The sequence below is a fragment of the Protopterus annectens genome, chromosome 12.part0 (genome assembly GCF_019279795.1).
Source record: "Protopterus annectens isolate FY-2018-M chromosome 12.part0, PAN1.0, whole genome shotgun sequence".
Taxonomy (NCBI): Eukaryota; Metazoa; Chordata; order Ceratodontiformes; family Protopteridae; genus Protopterus; species Protopterus annectens.
Genome location: NC_056746.1, coordinates 893,889,653 through 893,899,650, shown reverse-complemented (window position 1 = coordinate 893,899,650; position 9,998 = coordinate 893,889,653).

Sequence of the window (9,998 nt, the reverse complement as noted above, 5' to 3'; positions counted from 1 at the left end):
ACAGTACATAACCACTAAGCCATGACAACATTTCATAACCATGCACTTTCAACAGACACATATCTTTCAAAGGAATTTTAAACATTGCCAACATCAGCTAAGCAGGTGTGCCTACAGCTGAGTTTTTTCAAAACTGGCCAGTCACAAATAAGTGCGGGGAATGAGGCATATTTAAGCTGCACAGCTGGGAATACTTGCCATAACTGGTTGTAGCTCCCTTCTGCAGTCAGCATGGCTGGTGTGGAGAAGGCACTCGATTTTGAGTGCAACGCTGGGGCATTGAGGAGTCCAAAGTAATGGTTTGGCTCCTTGTCCACAATCATGAGGAAAGACTCCTGTGGGGCCAGTACCAGGGCACCCAATATAAAATGGCGGCCTGGAACAGTCTTGCTCGTGATCTCACCAGTGCCACTGGCATTCCTCAGACTGGTGAGCAGGTCAGGCACCATTATTCTGACCTGAAGCTACGTAAGGAGGATCGATTGGATAAGTGCATCCAGGAATCCCATGCAATGCCTAATGCCCCAGTACTGAGTAAGTAGCCATTGTATTAAGTAGTAAAGAATTGTTATGCTTGTCTATACTATGGATAGGTATGTCTCAATATCACTGCATTTACTTCACAGCTGCAGGTGTCTGGGCTATGAATCAGCAAGCCCATGAAGATAGGTTGCAAAGCCTGCGTCATCAGGCAGGTTAGTAATTATTCTGCATGTACTGTTATATAAAATAAATGACAGAACCTTCAAAAAGTGTTTTAACCCAATAATTAAAGGTGTAATAATCCTTTAATAAATGTATAATTCCTGGAGTGTGTCTGTGTCATTTTCTTTGATATGTTGCTGTACTGTTGAATTTTACAAATAGTACTGTTGCATTAAGCGGTGTTAACCCACACTTGGGTAGGCCCATATAACATGGATGAAGGGAGTGCCAGTAGCTTTTATGCATATTTACAGCCCTCAACTGTTGGCTCATGCCCAGCATGTACAGGTTAATCTGGCACATGAGTAGCTTAGTATTGTGTTCCCCAGAAATGTCAGTGTGCTGCCAGAAATGTAGGGAGCTGTTAACATATAACTGATACTTTCACCTGAACATATCTAGATAATTATATGAAAGTAGAGCTGTCAGTGTACCATCTTATCAGCAGTATGTGTGAGCAACTCTCAAAATTTGTAGCAGTAACATCTGCATCTTGGACAGTTTGTATGTAAGATACAGCTCATGTATATAATGATCTAGCAAAATCCAATTGCACAATATAAGGACATTCGGTAGTGTAATAATACATGTAAGGGACATATAACTGCAGTTAATAGGAATGTAGTGAAAATTAGAAGGATATATAAGTTGTTAATTGAACTTTTTCCACCCTAATGTATGTGCATAAAAATGCAATTCCACACTTCAGTCAGTATGTTTAATCGCAAATCATTTGTTGGGACATATGTCCTACGGGTTTATAAATATTTGCATTTATTTCTATGCATGTGCCCTGTTAAAATACCACAATATTGGTGGCCTGTTGCCATCAATTCAACCTGCATGCTGTTGTAATGTCCACTATTGTTCTATATATGCATGTGTTATGCTTGCTTTTCAACTGTTGAAAATCTGGTGTGTTGGGTTAATGGGAATACTTTTGCATGCTGTTATAACTAATTGGGAATGCTGTTGACTGTTACTAACCCATATCTTTATTAAACTCTCCAAAACATAGTTCGTATGGGAAGGCCGGTTCCAGCGGACCCACCTGTCCCACCTCAGGTGGCCATGGCACCTGGCTCCAGCAGATCCAATTCCCAGCCTGGGACCTCCTCCTCCATTGGCCCTGAACCACCTTTGGGTGGAAGTGCTGCAGTGAATGGGGCTCACCCCCCCGTGCAAGCGTGGGTGGAAGAGGGCCACCTATCACCCTTCAAACGGTCTGGGCTGTGGTGCGTAGAGAGATTGAATGTTCTGTTGCAGAACCTCTATGCTAGTTTGAGGGATGAGTGGCGCAACTCCCGGGTCAGCCTGCCCCTCCTACACAGCCCACAGCACAGCCACCCTCTGGGCTGTGAAGGTGCAGTGGTGACTGCCCATGGGTGGGTTCCTCAGTCGCACTGTTTCCATCTGTAGGCTCATGGGCTTGTGATTTCCAAACATCCCTCCCCGTCAAAGATGTTCACCCACCACGTTTGTCATATACCACCCCTGTATGCATCTTGTTTGTCTTGTCTGTTTACCTCCCCAACCTACCTCCCCAAATATACCTACTTCCCCTACCCCACATTCCACACTCACCTGAGGAAAAAAAGGGCAATCTGCTCCCCAAAAAAAAAAATGACGCCCCATACATAGCTGCCCATTTTGCACACATGTCCACTGGACACATAAAATGTAATTTAATTGGCATTACAATATACTTTGTTGTCCTCATCCCTCTCTCAAGGGTTGAAGGTTTCATATCTACATTTATTCCATATGCACAGCTGTTGCTGTTAAAGAAATGGGCTGCTATGGACCTTCCCTACACTCGTCCTGCACATCCCGAGCTATTTTCCATACTGTTTTTCCCTCTTTGTGCCCCTTTTTCACCTCTTTCCTATCTCCCCATTTTTCTTTTCTTTCAAAGAAATGAGGACGGGAGTTAGCGGGAGTAAGTACTATTAAGCAGTAGTTAGCGGGTTTGTGCGAGTGTGTGCTTGTTTGTGCTTAGCTAAGCATTGCTAAGCATCATGCAAATCCATGCAAACCCGCTTACAACTGCTTAAAAGAGCCTTAGTCACTCTGTATGTGAGGACCTTTGTTCTGCTCAGGAGCAAAATAAAACACCACTGTCAGACTTGAACCCTGTACACACTACACAACATGAAGTACCACTAAGCCATGGTAGATATACAACAAGTTGGTGCTGAAATAAATATACCATGCATCAGAATGAGTGAATGTAAAGGAAAATAGGAATGCCATACCACACAACTTGTTCTATGGATCTTTACCAACAGTTGTTGTGGGATTACATTACATGACTGTGGTAAGAGAAGCAGACATTCTAGCAGGAAATAATGTTACACCATCAATTTACAACCCCACACAGTATCACAGCAGGACAAACACTGGCATATCTGTTTAGGGCAGAGGCCATACCTCCCAACTGTCCCTAATTTTCAGGGATGTCCCTGATTTTGACACAAATTTTAGCTCTGTCCCTCTGAATCCCTCCTAAAACTACTGACTTTGGGCAGAAAGGTGGTGAATTACACTTAATTAATAATGACAATAATTAAGAGTTAGACACTTCTTTTACTTCAGAAAAGGTATATTAATTCATATGCTCTGATTCTCTCAATGTCTCAGCTTAATGGCACTAATATTTTAAAGGTGTCCCTGATTGTCCCTGACTTTTTCTTTACTTTTCCCTGCGTCTGTTCAAATTTGTACCTGAGTGTTTGAGAGGTCTGGCAGAGGCAGAAACACAGAGGCATACCAGCCTTTCTGCTGTTACACACTGTGCAAATAGCTTTAGAAGGAGTTTCAGAAGCATACCATTATGTAGGAATACAACAGTGAAATACAAATGAATGTAGCCATGTACTGGTAGCAACCAATTTTAACAGTGCCATTGCTCTATTGCTGAAAAGACCTGTGTGGTGCACAGACAAAAAATAACAGGCTATTCTCTGGCTACAATGTGGGTAGTTCCACAGTTGGGAGTTACGCAGACAGACTACTTGCCTTGATAAACTAACATGTACACAGCAACCCTGTAAGTCCAGCAAGACAAAATCCACACAATAATACTTACGCTCTCTGTACTTCTGCACCCCCTACCCAAATGTAGAATATACCTGTGTGTGCAGGGTCTCCCAAGGATGCAGGTAAGCATACTCACTGTACTGAAATGTGTCCAGTTTTTCTGAGCAGCTTGTGCTGATGTCAACACTAAAAAAGCACAAACTGTTTAGAACTGAGTAAATGAATATTCACAGTATAGCAGTTCACAAACAATTCTTGGAATACATCTCAATAACTAGCTTGTATGGCAGTTAATTGTAAAAGTTGAAACGAAAGTAAATCTTTCCATGTATCTTCGGGTAGCATTTTGAGGGGTGAGTACATTTCTACACTGACAAGTGGGTACTGGAAGCAGCAACATTAGGTCTGAGTACAAAATGTAAATCTCTGGCTACACCCCTGGCTTCTGATATAAGAGCTATACCAACCTTCTGTCTTAAACAATGATGTCCACAGCAAACAAGGATGATCTCCATCCTGGAAAGCTGAAAGGGCCATGCCTACCTGCTTTAGCAATTTATAGTACTGGGTTGCTATGACAGTGATTACTACAATTACTACACAGCAGGCTGCATGCAATTAGCAAATGGTGGCCACTAATTGGTGCAGAGGCCATCACATGCTCATGTGCAAATACCTACAAAAGCAGGCTGCAATGTCTGCCAACAAACTCAATCACTCTATTGCAGAGACTGACAGAGAGAGAGAGAGAGAGAGAGAGAGAGAGAGAGAGAGAGAGAGAGACAGAGAAAAGGAAAAAGAAAAAGAAATATTACCAAATCATACAAAAGAAAGGTATTTACTGGCATGTAGTAGATGTTATTGAAGAATAGTCTACATAATGTGAACCATTCATATGTGGCAGCAGTACTTATTTATGCATAGATGTTCTGCTTAACTACTGCTATGGACAATACAGTGTGTACGTGTGGGCAGTGGGACATACCTGTGAAATGTGTAGCTCAGCATTAAATGTCAAAGATCTGATCCATGTTATCTGTGTTCTGTAGAGTAGTGTGGCCAATGGCTGCTGGGGGGATTAGTGCTGACATTCTATAAACATGGGTTCATATGTGACACCTGTTTGTGTTACAGCAAGGCCCAACAGTTCAGCTGTGAGGTCCAGAGACTTACAACAGTGTGCACCTTGTGTGTCTATGCCACACATATATGGAGAAATAGATATGTGTCATATATATTCACATCTGTATATGTGTATAGAGCAGGGGACATATTGCAACTGTTTGTGAAGGGTGGAGATATATATGTTGGTGAAGGTTAGTATGCGCATATTTGTATGTAGGTTTTAGTGTGTGACAAACAAGACAGCACACAGTGCTGGTATATGACATGTGGTGGTTAAACACTGTGGGTGGTTTGTTCAGTTTGCAATGTTGAAGCCAGTGAGGCCTGCTAAAGCTACCTGGGCTGTGAACACCTTCAATCTTCAATGCATTTATCCCAAGACTGTGCGATTTTTTTTACATTACTGTACACCTCACATCCTTTGTATAATTGATATTCCCACTGTGAAAGGTGAAATGTATATGTGCCTACATATATATGTATATGTACACCAATGGATGTGTATATGTATATATACACACACACACACACACACATATATATATATATATATATATATATATATATATATATATATATATATATATATATATATATATATATATATATATATATATATATATATATATATATACACTTATACACACCTACATCTACTTGTTGCAATAGATTCTCTGTACTGTTGACTGACTGTGATGGTCAATGTGTTTGTGAATACGTCAAAGATATGTATCTGTGGGATAGCTTAGTGGGAAACTGTTTATGTCATGGTATTATGGGTCCTTGCTTTGATCCTAGCAAAAGCTGTGTATTCTGTTGCTAGGCAGACAAAGTGCTATTGCATACAGTGTGATTAAGTCCCTTGGTTTTAACTAGAGTGTGTCATTGGAGGCTAAAGCACTACATCTATGATTATTGATTGGTACTGATGTTGAATCCAAATCCTGTGTGTACTGTAGTACTACTTGAAGCTCTGGGCCTGTACAGCAAAGTATGGTGTATGTCCACATTGCTTGCATCCACTGTTTTGTGTGGTCCCTGTATTCATCACAGATTACATTTCTCAAGGCTAAGGTTATGTAAGTACTGACACACAGTACTGTATAGTACACACTGAAAGCTTATCTGGGTTGTCATACCTTTGTGTCCTGTAATTATGTCTGATGTGTGTGGGGGTATGTCTGTAACATGTCCTTTGACATATATGTAGTAAAACATATAACTGCATATCTAGCAACATTCATAGTGTACTACAGCAGTATGCGACCTATATTCCCAATTGTGCACATATTTTGGCCATAGGTTTGCCTTTAACAAGTTGTGTGGTATAATAGTAATACATTTACTGGACCTTACACTCATTGTGATGGATGATATATTTCTTTACACACCAGCTTGATGTATATCTGCTGTGGCTAGGTGGTGCATCGTGTTGCATACAGTGTGCCAAGTACTCTTGTATAGTTTTATATAGTGATTTTATTTTGTTGCTGTGCAGAACATGCTTCATTAGATAGAGCGTGAGCCAGGTACTTTCAAGCAGTTGTGGGGGGAGCAGTGATAAGTGGCAGTTAAAGTGTTTCACTCTCGATTAGCTTATAGGTTGCTATATATGGCAGTTCAGTGATATCTGTACTGTATAATGTTAAATGTGCCATATGACTTGCTCAGAAATATTTTCATATTTATGTCTTCCAGGGATCATGGAGCATTACAGGAACCCCAGTTACAGTAGTGCTGAAGATGATATAATTACTAGCAGTATGATTCAGAACTACAGTCTCATGTTCTCACAAACGAGCCAGGACCAGCAGGAGCGCACTGCAATGTGGCAAGATGTTGTCCGCAGGGTAAATGAGGCAGGCCTGCATAACCGGACATATGAGCAGGTATGCCACCACTGCAGTGATCTTCTCAGACATGTCCGTCAGCGTACTGCTGATGTGCGGACACAACAGCTTGCAACAAGTGGTGGTGTTAATATCCATCCCCCCCTCACCAGAGTGGAGGAGCTGCTCCTGAGGCTGGTGGCACCTGTCCAACAACAACAGCAGCAGACATACACCATGATGGAGGTTGGAGCCACCCAGCAAGGACACATGGAGCATGCAGGTAACATGGCATATCTGTAGACTACTGTTATCTGTATTCGTAGATCATGCATATGTGAGATGTGGAGTGTGTCATTAAAATATGTGGAGCCTGTTGTTGTGCAATTCTGATCATTTGGAACATAATCTGTAGCCCTGTGAATGTATGTAGGTGAATGGCAGGGTGAAGACAATATGGCCACTGAGTAGTGGTTGCTAAGGGGGGGGGGAGCTCAGTGTCAGAGATGAAACCATGCATTATTTATTTTATTTACATTTGTTGACCGGGCTAGTCTAACTGGATGCATGTCCATTTTCAGCAGTGGCCCGGGGAGATAAGCTCCACTTGAAAAGATTAACAAAAAGATAAACATAAACATAAAATGGTTAACATATCAATGCATGTACAAAATGTAATAGCAGATTATTACATAACATTTCAATCGTTGAATACAAAAATTATTACAGAACATTATAAAAATTTGCTAGAAAGTCTATTCTCAAAGAAGAAAAAAAGAAATAATTTTTTTTTTTTTTTTTTTTTTTGTGGATAAAGTAAGGAACAGATTTGGATTAGTCCATGAAAGTAGAGGTATTGGTTGAAAAATACTAGGTCAGCAGTGATGATGATAGCAATGCTATTTAGATTAGTCTGGGTTTGTACAGGGGCATAACCAGTGTGTTTTAAGGTAAAGTTTCAATTTTTGTTTAAATAGTGTTAAAGAGGACAGAGATGTCAGTTCATCTGGAAGTTGGTTCCAGTATTTTCCAACAGCATTAGAGAACAGAGAGTCACCAGAGATATTGTTGGATATACTTGTGGATACTAGTAATTTCTTGGATGAGCGTAAGTTATTAAGGTTTTTATATGGGGTAAAAAGGTTTGATAGTATTGGAGTTTTAGTTGGTTGGAAGAAGGTTTTATGGGCAATGATAAGTTGGCTATAATGGATTTGGTTTTCTAGCTCAAGCCAGCCTAGTTGTTTCAGATTATGACAGTGGTGGGTTCTGAAAGAGGAGGCTGTGGCAAATCTACTGTTATTATAAGAGTCTGACAGTTTGTTGAGGTTATTTTTAGTCAGATTTGCATATATGGATGAAGCATAGAGGAGTGTGGCGATTAAATGGGTAAGGGCAATAGAAGTTCTAGCTTATGGAGTAAGGAATGGCTTTATCCTATACAGGGAGCCCAGTGCATTAGTAGGCAATCCTATGCAAATGAGGATAAGGATAGTGAATCCCAATTTTCCCCAGCATGTGAGCCATGTCCCAAGAGTGTAAGAGTAGGAGTAGGTGAGTAGTAGAGTAGAATATAGGTGACATCATGAGGGGGTGTGTCAGACAGGCTGTAAACTAATTGGAGCACAGTGGCTTATGTTTGCTTTGAGTTGCTCAGGATTGCAAGAGGCATGCCTACAGTTGTCCTATTTGAAAACCTCAAACCAAAGGTGCACAATGTTAAAAGATAGGAAACTCCTTGCAAACATGCACACAGCGTGTGCGCGTGTGTGCATGCATTTAAGCTTGTTTGCACGGTGCTTCCCCCCTGGTGGAAACAAAGGCAAAAGGAAGGAAAAGGAGTAGTAGCAAGTTAACCAAGGAGAACTAGCAGAGCTGCCAGGTGAAATATATCAGAATCAGCCAATTACACAGGCAGCAGACTAACCCAGCCCAGCCCAGCACTTTAAACTCTACAAACAGCATTCCCCCCTGTTATTTCTCAAGAACTCTGCAACACTGCAGTATACAAAAAAATTAAAGCTTAAAAAGCTTAAATCAGACAAAATGTTAGGGGCCGCTCTTGCTATCATAAACCAACATGTGCAAGGTGCTGAGGGTGGTGATGTTGTGAATGCTGTTGAGCAACCCACAGTGAGGAGACGGAGAAGTGTGTACAGACCCAGGGGCTACATGAGCTGGAGATAGTGGAGTACTATAGGGTGGACAGATACCTCCTACAGCAAATTGTTGAGCTGTGCCAGCCATGCCTCACACACAGAACCAACAGAGGGGAACCCATCCCAGTGGATACCAAGGTATGTGCTGGCATAAGAATACTAGCTACAGGTACGTTCCAAAGACCAACTGGTGACATGATGGGGATTTCACAGGCATCAGCATCCAGGGTACTCCACTAGTTCCTGGATGCCATGTCAGCACATGCCGGTGAGCACATATATTTCCCCAATTCCTGTGAGGCATTGGCCAGCAATATGCATCTTTTCCACCAAATAGCAGAATACCCAGAGGTAGTGGGTGCAATAGACTGCACGCACATATGCATCAAAGCACCACCCGGTGAGCAGGGTAGGGTCCACATCAACCGCAAGGGCTTCCCCTCCATCAACTGCCAGGTCATATGCGATGCCCAGGGCATAATAATGAATGCGAGTGCTGGCTGCCCTGGAAGCTATCACAATTCCCACATCTGGCATCTGATGCAGCTGTACCACAGATTTGCCAATGGGGACATCCCTGATGGTCACCTAGTGGGGGATGCTGGATACGCACTGGAGCCGTGGCTGATGACACCCATCAGAAATGCAGACACACCTGAACAAGAACTCCATAATGAGGCATGCGTACAAACAAGAAACATAATTGAGCATGTGTTTGGGATGCTCAAGTCATGGTTCCAATGCCTGGACACATCTGGTGGAGCCTTGCAGTACTCACCAACTACATGTACCCAAATTGTTATGGTATGTGCCATGCTAAACAATATGATCCTGCAGTAACAGCTGCAGCAGGAACAGCATGGGGCAGGGTCAAACAGCCCCCCACCATTGCCAAGGCCTTCACAGGCACAGCGAGCCTGCCCCAATAGGCAGAAGGAGACGTTCCCAGAATGCCCTGGCCTTGGCAAAGAGGCAACGCATAGCACATACACTGACTCAATAGGAACCCTGGAAATGGCACCTCTCTCTGACTCGCACATACAGTAAAAGGGATGCCTAACTTGACACTACTTGTTTTCAAACATGTATAGGGAGTGTACTAAGTGCATCCAACATAGGCAGCCCTGCAGCACCATCTGAG